The sequence below is a fragment of the Xyrauchen texanus genome, chromosome 25, assembly GCF_025860055.1.
Source record: "Xyrauchen texanus isolate HMW12.3.18 chromosome 25, RBS_HiC_50CHRs, whole genome shotgun sequence".
Classification (NCBI taxonomy): Eukaryota; Metazoa; Chordata; class Actinopteri; order Cypriniformes; family Catostomidae; genus Xyrauchen; species Xyrauchen texanus.
In genome coordinates this window covers 31,175,734-31,193,036 of record NC_068300.1, presented here as the reverse complement: position 1 = coordinate 31,193,036, position 17,303 = coordinate 31,175,734, and the positions used below count along the sequence as shown (strand labels likewise).

Below are 17,303 nucleotides of genomic sequence, written 5' to 3'. Positions count from 1 at the left end.
TCACTTTACTCACTATAATATAACTCTTTTGTGATGACTTTATGGTAATGTACATGAAAATTAATAATAATAGATCTTAGGGCAATCCCACTGATCTGCTCTTCCCAATACATTTTCTTCAATGATATTGGTCTACAATTTGAAATATGTAGCACTTGAATGAAGTGTGTAACAATTAATTAGTTGTTTGAAGCTGATTTGCAATAAGTTATGTGCTGTATCTGTCCTTTTGCATCACAGATGATTCAGGGAGGAAAGAGAATAGTACTAGAGTGGAAGAAATAGGCCCAGCCAGAGCAAATCTCAAAGAATACCCTCTCAATGAGAGAGACAACATTAAGTGATGAGAGACACACCATTAAGTGATGAGAGAGACAACAGCAAGTGATGAGAACAACAGCAAGTGATGAGAGAGAGAGAGAGAGAGAGAGAGAGAGAGAGAGAGAGAGAGAGAGAGAGAGAGAGAGAGAGAGAAACAACAGCAAGTGATGAGAGAGTGAAATATAACAAGTAATGAGAAGGACACCAGAAACTGCAAGAGGTGAATAGTGTATGTTGAATGTGTGTGTGTGTTGAGAGAGAGAGAGTGTGTGTGTATGTGTGTGTGATAATGTTAAACTAATGTTAACATTAAACACTTTTTGTCTCTCTGATAGCTTTCTGGTGGAAGGAGAGAGAAAAAGACAGCAACACTTGCTGAGAAGGGAGAGTGACAGGAGCAGGTGAAAATAGATTGAATGAACTCTCTAGGACAGTTATTTTGTTGACTTAAAATGTAATATACCAATACACAACAGTTGATATTATGTTCTACTAAAGTCTCTCACAATGTACTTTGACTGAAAGTAAAGTGTTACTGTAAAAAAACAAAACCTCTTTGAGTGGTCCCTGTATTTGCATAAAATGGTCTGGGCTAAGCCCCGGATGTCCTTCAATGCTGGAAACGCCTCTGGTTGTATGTATTACTTTTATGCTGCTTTTATGTGCATTTTGGTGTGTCAAAATTTTGGCACCCCTTCACTTACATTGAATGAACCTACAGAGTTGAAATATTCTTCTAAAAACTTTACTGGTAATTTATTATACCAATTAACACACTCTCTACATCAGGGATCAGAATGATTAAATAATTAACAATATTTAAATAAAAATATTATTAAAAATGTCACTGTTTTATTCTATTACATTAATACTTTTAAAGCTACTCAAATTATTCAGCCAAAGGTAGTGAGCAGTTTTCTCATTTCCTTGTTATTGTTGTTTGATTAATATCCTTTATATGGCATAGCGTACTAGCCAGTGCACAATTCGGTTACATGCACACTTCAAGTCCGACATTTAGATGCAAATATGCTTTTTGTCCCACTGTTTAAATTCACTTTTAACAAAGATTATGAGGTGAAGATTTGTTTTTATAAAATAGCAAATCGGGCTAGCTTCTAACAAAGTGAAATGAAATTGTGTTTGATTGGATGCACAATCTTTAACATCATCAATAAAACAAAAGATTTTGAACTAATTTTTCCTCCTTTTAAAAACTTGATAGAGTTTTAGAAGTGGATAAATGTATTTACATTGCAACCTTAACTATGCACTATTAAATGGTTGGTTGCATTTCAATTGTTGCATTTAGCATTGTTTTTGCCCTGTTGTCCTTGACCTAATCAGAACACACATGTGGCCCATTTTTGGGTTGCAATCCACCAGTTGAGAACTACTGATATAGAATATTACATCACACCATGACTACTTCCTAAACTGAAACGCTCATCAATAGAGTCTGGCTGCAGACATGCACTCTAAACTCACCAACCTTTTTAATCCTAAATTTGGGTAACTAATTTTAGAAGAAATCATCCTCCTGATAAATTACCTCAGAAACCTATGATAAGCACAAACTGCACTTTAATGTTACTTGTTTATTTACCATGTATAGATATCAAACTCCAGAGAGGTGTAAACTGAATTAATGCATGAATAAAAAAAAATTGCACAAGAAAGACTAAATTGTTCAACCTAGTGTTCAAGTAGCATCTCACTAACAACAGAGAGGTGGAGTTCATTGTAAATCTGGGCGATAAAAGAGCACAGAAGAGCTCTCTGTGGAGGTTTTTGAAATCTATTGAATGGGGATACGTTGCACCAGTGCTAATTTCAACCTCATTGTCAACAAGGGCTTTACCTCTTAAATGAAACAGGAAACATGAGAAAATGAAAAGGAATGAGTAAGAATACATGATAAAGTGATACTACACAACCATAATATTGACTCAGATTTCCCATTAGCTACCACAGTGCTTTCCACTTCTTTGTTGCACCATATTGCTAACAGCTTGGTCTCCTCCCATTGCATCATCTCATATGATTGTATTTCTATGCTAAAATCTGCAAGCAGTATTATCCTGTTATCAATAATGTTACCAACAACATTTGCATCATTTTATTTGATTACTGTAAGCATAGATGTGCAAACCAACCCCATGTGTAAACAAACAATTCAATATAATGTAGAGCAGGTGTCTTCAACAGGGGGGTTGATATCTTACTATTTTTCATGACCCTCATGTTGTTCCAAACCTAGACTTTAATTGTTTTGCCATGGAACACAACAGGAGATGTTAGGTACATTATAAAGTCCTAACAGACTCAAACCCTTAGTAACTATTCATTCCATTGCATCTTTTTCTATGCAGTGATGGTCCTGCCTCATTTGGCAACCTAGGTGAGGCCCTCCAGTCCTAATTTTTGTTATTTAAAATGCTTTCGTGTAATATTATTATTTTGATACACTTGTGCCCAGCCCTGCTTGTGCTAAAAAATCTCTTTACCTGCACACTTTCTTCACATGGGTTAGGGCACATAACTTTCATCACTGTCAAATGACAGAATACATTTGAATACAAAGTTTTGTTACTATGGATAGTAGGTAATTATCCACTTCATCCAGCACTATTTTTGTTCTCTGTCTTGTCGTGGTTAGCACGTTAGACCAATTCATGGAAAAGAACTGATTAAAAAGAGTAAAGGTGGTAAATATGAATGAAAACTACTCATTACAGTACTTCAATAAATTTTTCTACTTTTTTTTTGTATAAATACATTATAGTACTCTTACTTCTACTTGAGTTGATTAAAAATATTCAACTTTGCTACATTTATTTTTCACCACAACTACAAAGTAAACAAAATAACACAACATCCCTGAATTTTCGGCGAGGTATAAGCACTAAATATGCCAAACTGAAACGCACATCTTCGCAGCATGACAGAAGCCCGCAGGGCACAGCAGCATGCTACAGAGACAGGACAGCACAAGATGTCTCTTGCGCGAGACATCCAGGCTTCACTCCAATGTGCCGCAAACCTCAAAAACTATGCGATAGTTGAACTGAGAAGTCAGTACTTTAAAGAGCTATTGAGAGTTAATGATCTGGAACGGCTATACAACCTCAGCATTCTTAACAGCACCATTGAAAAAAAGAGGAGATAACACTGCCATTGTAACGGTTACCCTGTCTTGTTTCACTGTTCCCTCTTGTTTACCATTTTCGTCACTTTTTGCATTCCTTAGTTTTCACTTTTGTCCCTTTTGTAACTCCATAGTCTCTCTGTTAGCGTTCCTGTTTTCCGTCATTGCTTTCACCTGTCCCTCGTTAACTTGCCACTTGCCTCTGTTTCTTCCCTCGTTATCTTGTTTGGTGTTCTGTTTGTTCATTGGCCCCTTAGTTCTATGTTCATGTATATATATCCTGGTTTTTGGATTAGTCCCTGTCTTTCGTTGATTGTATGTGAACGTGAATGTCATCGTTGTATGTTCGCTGCTCTTGTTCCTTGGGAACCTGTGTTTGTTCGAGGTCTCCCTTCTCTTCGTGGATGTTTTCCCTGCTGTGTGTTCTTTTGTGTTTTAGTTAAGTTTTCCCATCGTGGACTTTGCTTTGTGTTTATTTATTTAGTTATTTGCAATAAAACTGCAACTGGATCCTAATCACCTGTCTGCCTTCCCCTGTTTCCACACCACATCATAACAGAACGAAAGACCAAACAATGGATCCAGCGGTTCTCCGGGCAAGCTGCCGCCTCCTGGACCTGAAGCAAGGAAGCCGCCCGGTGGAGGATCACGTTAGGGACTTCCTGATCCTAGCGTGTGCCACCGACTTCCCTGGTGGTATTTTTTAAGAATGACCTGTCCGTTTCGCTCAGGGAGTGATTGCCACCGGCGACACGCGGTTGGACGCTCCGTGATTTCGTGGCGGAGACGCTGCTGGTATGCGGCTCGCCAGCCCCTCCGGTCAGTGAGGAAACCCCCACGCCTGTCGCCGTCAACGAGCCAGCACGGCCAACTTCGTCCGCCCGAAGGAGGAGGAGAAGGAAGGCTTCCACCTCCCAGCCCACGCCTGCCACGGTCAGCGAGCCAGAGCCCACGCCTGCCACGGTCAGCGAGCCAGAGCCCGCGCCTGCCACGGTCAGAGAGCCAGCGCCTGTAGCCTCTACCGTCCCAGAGCCAGCGCCTGTAGCCTCTACCGTCCAAGACCCAACACCTCCCAAATCTCTCGAGTCTTCCAGGGCCCCTCCTCTTGAGCCTCCCAGGGCTCCGACTCTCAAGTCTCCCGAGCCTCCCAGGGCTCCGCCTCTCAAGCCTACCAGGGCTCAGCCTCTCGAGCTTTCCAGATCTCCGCCTTCCGAGTTTCCCGAGCTTTCCAGAGCTCCGCCTTCCGAGTTTCCCGAGCTTTCCAGAGCTCCGACTCCCGGGCTTTCCAGAGCTCCGCCTCCCGGGCTTTCCAGAGCTCCAACTCCCGGGCTTTCCAGAGCTCCGCCTTCCGGGCTTTCCAGAGCTCCGCCTCTCGAGCCTTCCAGGGCTCCACCCCTCAAGTCTCTCGAGCCTTCCAGGGCTCCACCCCTCAAGTCTCTCGAGCCTCCCAGGGCTCCGCCTCTCAAGCCCATCGAGCCTTCCAGGGCTCCGCCCCAGAGCCTCCTGAGCCTTCCACGGCTCCACCTCCCGAGCCTCCTATGGCTCTTCTCCCCGAGCCTCCTTTGGCTCTGCCTCCAGAGCCTCCTACGGCTCTTCTCCCCGAGCCTCCTAAGGCTCCACCTCCAGAGCCTCCTACGGCTCTGTTCCCAGAGACTCCAGAACCTTCTAGAACTCCGCCTCCCGAGCCTCCTACGGCTTCGCCTCCAGAGCCTCCTATGGCTCCGCCTCCAGAGACTCCAGAACCTTCTAGAACTCCGCCTCCAGAGCCTCCTACGGCTCCACCTCCAGAGCCTCCTAGGGCCCTTCTCCCTGAGCCTCCTACGGCTCCGCCTCCAGAAACTTCCAGGCCTCCGCCTCTAAAGCATCCTACGGCACCGCCTCCAGGGCCTTCCAGGGCTCCGCCTCTAGAGCCTCCTACGGCGCCACCTTCCTCGGCTTCGCCTCCCGAGCCTCCTATGGCGCCACCTTCCTCGGCTCCGCCTCCTGAGCCTCCCTCAGCTCCGCCTCCTGAGACTCCCGAGCCCCCTACGGCTCCGCCTCCCGAGCCCCCTACGGCTCCGCCTCCCGAGCCTCCTACGGCTCCACCTCCAGAACCTTCCAGGCCTCCGCCTCTAAAGCATCCTACGGCTCCGCCTCCAGGGCCTTCCAGGGCTCCGCCTCTAGAGCCTCCTACGGCGCCACCTTCCTTGGCTCCACCTCCTGAGCCTCCAGAGCCTCCCTCAGCTCCGCCTCCTGAGCTTCCAGAGCCTCCCTCAGCTCTGCCTCCTGCTCCTCAAGAGCTTTCCATGGGTCCGCCTCCCTTGGCTCCGCCTCCTGGGCCTCCAGAACCTCCCACAGCTTCGTCTCCAGAGCCCCTCTCAGCTCCGCCTCCGGGACCTGTCCCTGTCCTGAGGCTGCCTCCCAGGCCTCCTGGACCTGTCCCTGTCCGATGGCCACCTCCCAGGTCCCCTGAACCGGCCTTTGCCTTGTGGCCAGCTCCCGGGCCACCCAAACCTGTCCCCTTAGTGTGGCCTTCTTCCAGGGCCCCTGACCTAATCCCTGTCCTGTGGCCTCCTCCCAGGCTTCCTGACCCTATTCCTGTCCTGTGGCCTCCTCCCAGGCCTCCTGACCCAGTCCCTGTCCTGTGGCCTCCTCCCAGGCCTCCTGACCCTGTTCCCGTCCTGTGGCCGCCTTCCAGGCCTCCTGACCCAGTCCCTGTCCAGTAGCCTCCTCCCAGGCCCCCTGACCCGGTCCCTGTCCTTGCCAATTGGCCACCTCCCGGGCCATCTGGACCGGCCTCTGCTCTGCGGCCATCTCCCAGTCCACCTAAACCCGCCCCTACCCGGTGGAAGCTCCCCAGGCCACCCGACCTGGTTCCCAGCACACACCCCCAGAGACTGCTTATCTGCCCTCTCGCCCTCCTTGGTCTGTCTCCGTGTCCCTTGTGCCCCCCGTGGACTGCCTGTCTGCCCCTCATTGCCCCCAGGACTGCCTGTCTGCCCCTCGTTGCCCCCAGGACTGCCTGTCTGCCCCTCGTTGCCCCCTGGACTGCCTGTCTGCCCTTTGTGCCCCCAGTCATTGGTCATTTGTTCTTCCTGTTTTTTTGTTTTTGTTGATCGTCTGGTATCCGATCCTTGAGGGGGGGGGGGCTATGTAACAGTTACCCTGTCTTGTTTCACTGTTCCCTCTTGTTTACCATTTTCGTCACTTTTTGCATTCCTTAGTTTTCAATTTTGTCCCTTATGTAACTCCATAGTCTCTCTGTTAGCGTTCGTGTTTTCCGTCATTGCTTTCACCTGTCCCTCGTTAACTTGCCACTTGCCTCTGTTTCTTCCCTTGTTATCTTGTTTGGTGTTTTGTTTGTTCATTGGCCCCTTAGTTCTATGTTCATTTATATATATCCTGGTTTTTGGTTTAGTCCCTGTCTTTCGTTGATTGTATGTGAACGTGAATGTCATCGTTGTATGTTCGCTGCTCTTGTTTCTTGGGAACCTGTGTTCGTTCGAGGTCTCCCTTCTCTTCGTGGATGTTTTCCCTGCTGTGTGTTTTGTGTTTTAGTTAAGTTTTCCCATCGTGGACTTTGCTTTGTGTTTATTTATTTAGTTATTTGCAATAAAACCGCAACTGGATCCTAATCACCTGTCTGCCTTCCCCTGTTTCCACACCACATCATAACAGCCATGCACCAACAATAAATGCAAGAACCCATTTCCGGGTGAAATGTCCACAGTAGCGCCAAAAGTGGGGTACATTTTTATTTGCAATTGATGTAATACAGTTACAACAGGACATAATCTATTAACCCAACTCCAAACCTCAACCCTAAACCTAACCGACAGTAGAGTAAAAATAACATTTGAGTGAACATGCAAACTCTGACTCACACTCACCATCATTTTTGTGAACACGATAACATTCTGGTTTCCATGGATAAGAACCGTATCTCAGAGGTGTCTCAGTAACAGAAAAAGGCAAAAAGTAAACATTTGGACTGATGCAAACATGTCAAATGGTGAATGTCGTTTGTCAGTAATTCTGCAGAATTGGGCCTGAAAAGGTTAAAGATCTCTGGTATAGAGTGCATTTCACATGTAGAAGCCAAATTATGTGTATAATATGATGCACATTTAAACTCTGGACAGTGAGAGCCAATTTGTTGAGATGGTACCATATAAGGGTTTAATACACGTGAATAATCGAGTGACTCAGCCATGCTACACAAAGATTGCTCTAATCATCATGACTCTGGAACATTTTACACAAGCGTGTCAATATTGACACTGTACTAAAGCATCTGCCTGCTTATGATCAAGCCGTCCAAAATCCAACATGGTAATTTTACAAAATTTCACTATAGATTGAAAATAGCTAAATGAGATATTAGCACTTTTGTTACCAAAATCTGATACTGAAAGTGTAAAAAGACATGGTAAGACATCTTCAGGTTTAGCTAGAGTTATTATATATCATACAAGGAATTAATTCAGCAATGAAGTATCATATTTGCCAGAGGACAAGAGGACTTCGAAAACACCATGTAATTACAAGGTGTGGTGATGCTGCAAATATTAAAAGATGTTCCTAACATATTGATGCAGAGTATTCTGAAACATTGTTATTCGCTTGCAGATTTGACATTACTTTGTAAGGATTCTGCAGTAGGCTTTTCAGGTAGTGTGATTTTTTTGTCAACACAGACAGACTGTCGCTGAGAAATTATCTATTCCTGCTTAGCACAGAATACTAACAAGACGTTTACATCGAAAAGCCCACCCTGGCAGAGAGCGAGGTCATTATGGAGGAAATTATAAAAAGCAAGTCTCTCTCTCTTTCTTTTACTCTAACTGAGGGAAAAATATGTATCGCAGCCCCTCTAAGCGGCTGCAGGAAAAGGCAAGGAGCAATTTGGAGGCCCCCAAAAAAAACAAATCTCATATTCAATACTATCTGACAAGCCGATGAATTCGGCCAGCTTACCTCAGCATGAATATCCAGGCAGAGACAGGTTGCACAGGGTGAGGGTGAGAGAGAGGGGGTAGATATTCATGTGGCCTCCAATTCGTTTGATTCTGATTCAAGGTTTTTATTCATCAAATGAAAAAGCCAATCTCAGTTTGTTAAAATACACACGTGCACAAACCCACACTAACAAATTCATACACAATAGGCACTGAAGTACAGAGAATTGTACATTTAAGGAATTGTATTGAACGTATTCATGCTAACGGAGAATGACAATGTCTACAATTTATTTGCAGAGTTTTTCACAGTTATGAAATGCATCATAATATAAAAATGGCATTAATGCACTCATGAACTACACCACTGTTTTACAAAATCTTTTCCCTGAAACACATCACTAATATATAAATTATGTGTTTGCTATGATTACAAATACTGTTTTAATTATACTCATTGTTCAGAATAGTATATGCTGTTAGATTTATTAAATTATTAAATTATACACTCATCTATTGAGCCAAATTTCTCAGTGCTGTTACACAGTGATTAGTGCATGTGCTCTTGTGGTGCTCAGGTGGGTTATGCAGGTCCGAGTCCAGCCTGGGAAAATTCCCAATCCTATCCCCCCTCTCTTACAAGCAAAGAGGTAAAAAGCACTGAAAATAGTCATGATAATAAATTATATTGGGCTACAGCTAGTGAAATACAAAACTAAATGAATTAGGACTGAGGGCGCATTGATGCCTTTCTCTGATTGTGCCGTCTCAGTTTTGTATCTCTACTCTTCAATCAATGCACATTTGATCAAACGGAATTACATCCATTAATCAATATTTATTCTATTGCAGTTACAATTGCCTAATGCATTCCATAGAAATGAAAGCAAACTGTGCAATTGGTGTAATTGTTTATAGTTTTTACACTTTAATAGACAAAGCAAATGTGTGCAGTTAATGTCCATTAGTGTTGTCTTTCTCACATCCAGAGACCAAGGTTTCCCGATAACATTGCAACTTAAGCTCTTGTTTCCCAAACCAGCATGTAGATCGCTCGGTAAAGTAGAACATAAGTGCTTCATTAAGTGTTAAGTGTTTCATCTGGTCCAAAGGTGCTGAACATTGGCCAATATTTCCAGGAGTTTATCTTCTCAACATGAAAATCATACGTATATGCTGACAAACATGGAAATTGTATGCAACCTTGTTGAAAGTTAACTATTACCAATAGAATGTAACTATTACAGCAATAATGATGGCCTTTGTAAGACAGGGTTTTAGATGTATCAACTTCATAGAGATTAATGAAAGTGACACAAGAAATGCATGTAATGTGAATGCACACGATGTGAATCATGAAGGACTCTCATGCAGCTTAAAGTTTTGTTTCTTTGGCTGGAAAATGAACAGATGTACACAGAACAGGATTAAAATGATGGGCATCAGTAATGAACAACTCATAGACCTGTCTATATATTAATAGAGAGTCTGGTTAGAGTCCAAGTAACTGTGTACTTGTAGCCTTACTGCCAATTTGTGACTGTAAACAGACTGTAGGCTATAAGAGCTGATTCAAATCAGTCAATGGAGGAAGATGATGCTGATGGTGAGCGATACAGGGAATTACACATTGCATCTAATCATCTAATCACCTTTAACCATATTTAAATATTTATTTAGGCCAATTTATAATTATACTAAAACAATTTATAGTTTTAAACTACATGGTCACTTTACTCATACTCTGTCTTAAGGAATCTGTTTAATAAGAACATATATTTCTAGATCCATTACAGTTATTCTTATAAAAGCATGGCAATATAACTTTATACTATATATGCCAGCTGAATTTATCATTCACGTCGCATGTGCAGACTGCCTATTGATTTCAATGCAATTTTTTAGACACTTTTTTGCCTCTGAAATGGTGTACAATGACGTTCTAATTATCAAAATGTATTAATGCAATTTATTAAATGTCCCTTGGTCTCTGATAAATTGAAGATTATATAAGAAGGTAAATATAAACTCCACAGCAGTGTGCTTGCTTACAAAGCTCTACATACAAACAAGAACAACACCCAAGCAAAGAACAAGAGGGTATATATACACATTGGATAACAAGGAAGGTTGCACGTGCAACATGATATTAGTAGTGCTAGAGGGAAAAATGTCTGATGGGGGATGGTGCTTAATTTGGCTGAATGGAGTTGATTTAATTTCAGTGTTAAATAACTTTTGGAGGCAACAAGTCGATTTCTCCTGAAATCATGTGGGTTGTTCCACATTTGACAAATTAATTTTGAAATGGATATTTGTTGTAGATATGGTCATGCATTTTAAATTGTATTTTGTGATAATGTATTTTTTTAAATTGTGAGAACACAAATAAAGATTTTGAATACTGTTATGATGCCAATTAATAGGAACATTTTACAACTGCGTTTACCAAGCTACTGGCATTTATCTCTAAAAAAAAAACGCTATATTAGTCCCTTCCTTTATTTGATGACCTTCAATGATGCCGCCGGTTGAAGAGACGCTTGCGGGCTATCTCTCACCGGGCTCGGCATGGTCATTTAAAAATCCAGGGCTTATCAAGCAGCAGGTCAGGCTAGTGCTGCTCTGCACACAATGGCTGTATTACAGGCTCACCAGGCTGACCTGCTGGACGACCTGAGTGTGGGTGCTGCGCTCAACGAACAAGTTTATTTCTGAGCTTCGTCGAGCCACAGATCTTTCTCTCCGCATGACCAAGCAAACAGCCTGTGGTATTGGCCGGACTATGTCTGCCTTGGTCAGTGTGGAGAGGCACCTATGGCTCAACCTTTCGGGCATCAAGGACAAGGATAAAGTTTTCCTCCTTGATGCCCCGGTTTCGCCTACTGGCGAAAGACGCCATGAGCACGGTTATCTCCAGGTTCCAAGAGGCGAAAAGCCACAAGGAGGCCTTCGGGCAGTTCCTCCCTCGCCGCACTCAGGGGGCGGGTCCGTCGGCCACCCAGACCCGCCTCGGTCCTGTTAGAAGGGAGGCTCAAAACAAAGCGTGGCGAGTCGTGCTCCCCTTCGCGGTGACTGGGGACAGTCTCGTCGCCCTCAACAGCCCCCAAAGCGAGACCTCAGGACCCTAATTTCTAAAAGAAAGAAACCCTGATGGTCTTGCGCCTAGTCTTCTGGGGATAGCTCCCCTCGGGATGGGGCGTGTGCACCACTTCGCCCCTTCCGGTACCCCCACGAAACCTCTCCATTCCCGCCGCCTTCGGTGTTTCGGGAGGTAGAGGTTCCCATCAAAAAGTTGGGTGTTTCGCTGCTTTCTGCATTTATCCAGGACGCGGAAACACTCGACACCCCCTCAACAGGAAGTGTTAAAAAATTAATACCCATCTCTGAGAACCTGGCAGCGTAGAAACTTCTGCCAGATATTTTACGTGGGTCCTAAGATCAGTAGAAAAGGACTACAGAATTCAATTCGCTTGCCGCCCTCCGTGTTTCAACGCTGTGGTCTCCACTACCGTAAACCGGATCAGGCATGTCTACTGTGGAACGAACTGCAAAATCTCTTGGTTAAAGGGGCCATGGAACGTGTTCCCCTTCCAAAGAGAGAGTCAGGTTATAACAGCAAATACTTCCTGGTTCCCAAGGAGGGTGGGGCTGACCTTAGATCTTAAGGCTTGAACTGCCCAGTCTGGGTGTTCAAGCCCAAGATGCTGCCTATAGAGACGATCGTGTCACAAGCCCAACATCACGTTTGGCTGGTCACCATCGATCTCATGACGCACTTCTTCTCTTAGAAGTTCTGCCACAGCACAGGAAGTTCCTGAGGTTCGCTTTCGGGGGCGAAGCCTTCCAATATTGGGTTCTTCCATTCAGCCTAGCCCTTTTTACCCGCACATTCATAAATGCAGGATGCAGCGCCGGCTCCTTTTCGACTCTGGGGCATCCGCATTCTGAATTACATAGACGACTGGCTGATCTAGCCTAGTTCCAGGAACTGGCAGTTCAGCACAGGGATATCGTATTAGCTCATCTAGTTTCTCTGGGGTTGAGGCTCAACGCCAAGAAAAGCGTCCTCTCTCCCACTCTGAACACTGTCTTTCGGGGGACTGTATAGAGTTCAATAACAATTCGGGCACAACTGTCTCCCGGTAGAATCAAGTCCACTAAGAATACCCTGAGCGAAGTCAGGCTAGGTCAAGGTTGTACTAGGTCTCAGGTCGACTGCGTCCTCGGTGATCCCTCTGGACCTTCTGCTCATGAGACCATTTTTGTTGTGGCTCAAAGTCAGCGGGATTTCTTCCAAGGGCCAAATCCCCTAGGCTAATAAGTGTTACACGCCGCAGGCTTCGTTCCCTTTCTGTGTGATTCAGACCCCGGTTTCTTACCTTGGGTCTAGTGCTGGGATAAACTATTATTTTTTAAACGATTAATCTAGCGATTATTTTTTTCTAGCGATTAATTTTTCCAGTCCGATTCGATTTCGATTCGATTATCTCCCCATTAATTGACTAATAGCAATTTATACATGTTGATTTACATATCTGCATGAAAAAAACAGGAATTCCTTAACATTGCAATATATGTTTATTGCTCTTAAAATTCCAAAATAAAAGACTATACAAGTGCAAGGTAATGCATTCTTAGTCAGAGGTAACATTCAATAAAACCTTGAAGCCTTGAAAACACATAGGCCTAACTTACTGAAAAAAAGTGCATCTTGTAATTCTTCTTTCAGATTAAAATAACAACAACTTGATGTCTAGCATTCAATAAAAAAATAAAAAGGTCACCCAAAATACTTTAGAGCAATTGAAAGAATACAGTAACCAATGTAAACTTGAGGGCTTTAAGCTAATACAGAGTGTTTTTCCAACAAAAAATAAATAAAAATTCATTCATTCACATGCAAATAACAACTTACACTCTGACACTTTCCTTTCACCTTAAGAATACTGTGTGTGTGTGTGTGTGTGTTTGTGTGTGTGTGTGTGTGCCGGGCGGTGCCTCTTCAGGTGCTGGTGCATTGCCGTGGTGCTAGAATGGAAGGCCATCTCCATTTTGCAAAGATGACATATCACGGAATTGTTTCCTTTTAAATTAAAGAATTCCCATACTTTAGAGGAACGAGTGCGTGCCGCCTTGCACTTCTGATAGTCTGAGGAGCCACTCGTGTTGCTACTACTCTCCGGCGCCGCCATCTTTGTTTTGGGTCTGACGAATCGACGCGCATATTTTGCGTCGACGTATTTTTTGCGTCAACGTCATCGATGACGTTGACGCGTTGTCCCAGCCCTACTTGGGTCCCACTCTAGGTGCGTCTCATTGTTGCAGGCTCCTAACGACAGATGCCTCCCTGATGGGCTGGGTAGCGGCCTTAAGTGGTCGTCCAGCTTAAAGGGAATAGGAGGGTCATCAGATCGGTTGTCACAGTAACTGTCTCGAGTTGATGGCTGTATTTCTGGCCCTGAAATACTTCCTCCTGTGGCTGCCATGTCTTGGTGTGGGTAGGCAATACAGCGTTAGTCTCTTACATAAACAACAGGGAGATCCACGTTCATGTCAGCTGAATTTCTGGCACGTCAGATTCTCCTTGGGGCCCAGGGCAGCTCCTGTCACTCAGGGCAGTTTATATCCCTGGATGCCCGTATATGTGAGCAGATTTACTGTCCAGACAGAAAATTCTGACAGGGGAGTGGAAACTCCACCCTGAGGTAGTGGGTGAGATTTTTCCTGGGCAGAAGAGGACCTCTTCGCCTCTATGAACAGCGCAATGTCTCCTCTACTTCTCCCCGAGTCACCTAGCCCCCTTGGGTCTGGACATAAAGGCACATACATGACCCGGAATGCGTCTGTATGTGTTTCTTTCCCTGTTTTTTTGGTCAAGTCTTGGCCAAGGTTTGCCAGCAAGGGTCTTGCCTCCTACTGATAGCGCCGCGCTGGTCCGAACAGGGTATGGTTCTCGGAGCGAAATTCTCCCCTCGACGGCGATTCCAAACAGGAAGGACCTTCTTTCTCAGGCATAGGGGACTGTATTTCATCCTGGCCCGAATTGTGGAAACTTTTCATGCTTGGCCCCTGTTGGGTACCAACTGAGGTACACAGGGCTTTCTCCTGAGGTTGTTGAGACCATTTTAAGTGCTAGGGCTCCCTCCACTTGGAACAAATCTGGGTAGATTTTTTGAGGGCGGAAGAGGACCTCTTCGCCTCTATGAACAGCGCAATGTCTCCTCTACTTCTCGCCGAGTCACCCAGTCCCCCCCTCTGGGACTGAACATGGTGTATGCGTTTCCCTTTATTAAAAGTTCATATTGCAGAACCAGTTAACTGCCAGATCGCTTCAGTTCTGGACTCTCTGCAGCAAGAACCGTCAGCAGGCTTATGCCCTGCCACTCTCAAGGTCTATGTGGCCGCCACTTTGGCTTGCCATGCCTTGATGGACGGAGTGCCCTTCAGAGGCACCCTCTACTCGCTCGCTTCATTCGTGGAGCCATGCGACTGTGGCCTCCTGTTAGGACCATGACCTCTTCATAGGACTTGGCAATAGTCCTTGACGGTCTGGTTGAGACCTCCTTTGAACCTCTAGAGTCAGCGTCTGACAGACTTCTGACTCTCAAGATGGTTTTTCTTATGGCTATTATCTCTAGAGAGAATTGGGGACCTACAGGCTCTGTCTGTTTTGCCAGCCTGTTTAGAGTTTGCCCCAGGAATGACCAAAGCAATTTTGCACCCTCATCCTGACTACCTAAGGTGCCTTTCGCGACCCTACATCAGGTCACTCTCTAAGCCTTCTGCTCCCCGCTGTTTGCAACGCCGGGGCAGCAAGGACTTTACAGACTGTGTCCAGTCTGTGCCCTTTAGACTTATGTCCACCGCACTAGCCAGTGGCATGAGTCAGGGCAACTATTCGTTTGCCATGGGAGCCGCAACCGGGGGCCGCCACCTCCAAGCAGGCTATGTCGCATTGGGTGAGGGATGTTATTGCCCTGGACTACGAGGTGCGCGGTCAAGCTTCGTCAGTAGATATCAGGGCTCACTCCACCAGAGGGGTCGCCTCCTCTAAAGCCTTGGCTAGAGGGGTCCATCTGCAGCAATTTTGTGATGCGGCAGGTTGGTCCTCTCCGCACACATTCAATGTACAGCCTCAGTGTGGCGGCGTGGGTATTCTCATTCCCAAAGCGCTTTTCTCAGCGCAGCATTCTAGTGAAGCTTTTTGTAAAGGGAACGTCTCGGGTTACATAGAGTAACCCTTGTTTCCTGAAAAAAGCGGAACGAAATGCTGCGCTTCTTTGCTGCACTGAGATGTCCCAGGACTGCTCTTCAGAAAAAAATATATCTGACGACATGCTGGTGACACGTCTATTTATAGCCTGGCCACAGGTGCATCCAATGATCTCACCAGCCGAGGCTATAAATTCCAGTCAATGTTCATTGACGTGTTACACACATATTCTCATTCTTTTTCAGGGAACAAGGGTTACGTTACCTAACCCGAGACAATTTCAAACCAAATAGAATGCATATACACATCTGTCTATGTTACCCACACCGGGAATCGTTTAAGCAGATTGTTCTCTCAACCAAGAATAAACACTGTATGATGTAACATGACCTGATAGAGGTGAGGGGAAAAGGGTGCTGTTCTGTTCTTAAAAATCACACCCAGCAGGAGCTCTTGTACATCATGCAAAATAACACAGAGCTAACAGCCCTTTTTAAATCAAAGACTTACAGGATTATGTCTGACCCTCCCTTTGATTGGAAGACAAATGTAACTGCTTGTGCTTAATCAAAAAGAGATCAATAGGAGGGCTTTTGAGCTTCCTCTAGGCTAAATGAGAACATACTGTAAATAGTGCTCCCCAATAAGATAATGGCTAATAGATCCATTTGCACATTAACCTTTTTATGTCTCTTAAAAGACTTTGCAAATTATATATTGTCACATCTTTTCTCCAACTTTGACAGACTTGCACAAAGCAAGGTGGTCTTTATATCAAGAAGTCTCACGTCTGCTGCCATGGTATTATTCTAAAAGTGTAGGCGTACTATGCAATTGCACACAGACCAGTGATAATGTTAATAGATCAAATAGCTAATATTCTGCTCAATAGTGATGAGTATAGAGCCTACAGGTCTAATCACATAATTCCAGATAGCAATAAAGTGATGTCATGGAGCAACCGTCCCCCACCTATTTTATAACGGTCCCCCATTTAGGCTATAGACCTATAGTGGGGCATTATGGGTTTTCAGATTTTGCAGTGCAATCACCTGTGGTGAGTGCCGCACAGTTATTTAAATTTATTATTTTCCGCTCCAGTCTATTATTATGGTATGATATATCTCAAATAAACCCGCACCAAAATAGTATATAATAAAAAAACAAACTCTGATGTCATTCAAATATGTCACTATGATGGCTTTTTCTGTCTAAGTGGGCAGTTCTTGGCCTGTTTAAGCTTCAAGAGTGCCCAGACCATTTGCTGCAGACTACTGTGTGTTAAGCATGTGCTGGGATTGGGGCTTCAACAACATTCATATAAACCTATAATTTCCCTCTAATTGAGAAAAATAATGGTTAAGCTTAGATATAGGGTTAGGATGTTTGATAGGAACATTGTTGCATGAACAACAAAGGATTTTTATTTTGACCACGTCCCTACCTGGATCAATACAATTATGGCCCACCACTGCAAGGACACAGTGTCTTTTTTCAGTTTAGCACCATGTCTCCTTGGACACTTTATTTCCACCTTTTATACTTATGCTTAGTCTATTTAAAATAAACCGCCTAGGGGCCTGGGTAGCACAGCGAGTAAAGACGCTGAATACCACCCCTGGAGTCGCAAGTTTGATTCCAGGGTGTGCAGAGTGACTCCAGCCAGGTCTCCTAAGCAACC

At 44.6% G+C, this 17,303-nt stretch overlaps 1 protein-coding gene across 1 annotated transcript in view; it reads right to left on the bottom strand.

The window, feature by feature from the left end:
* Positions 1 to 17,303, bottom strand: part of cntn3a.1 (contactin 3a, tandem duplicate 1) — a 177,815-nt gene that overhangs the window by 134,888 nt on the left and 25,624 nt on the right. The window lies entirely within an intron of this gene.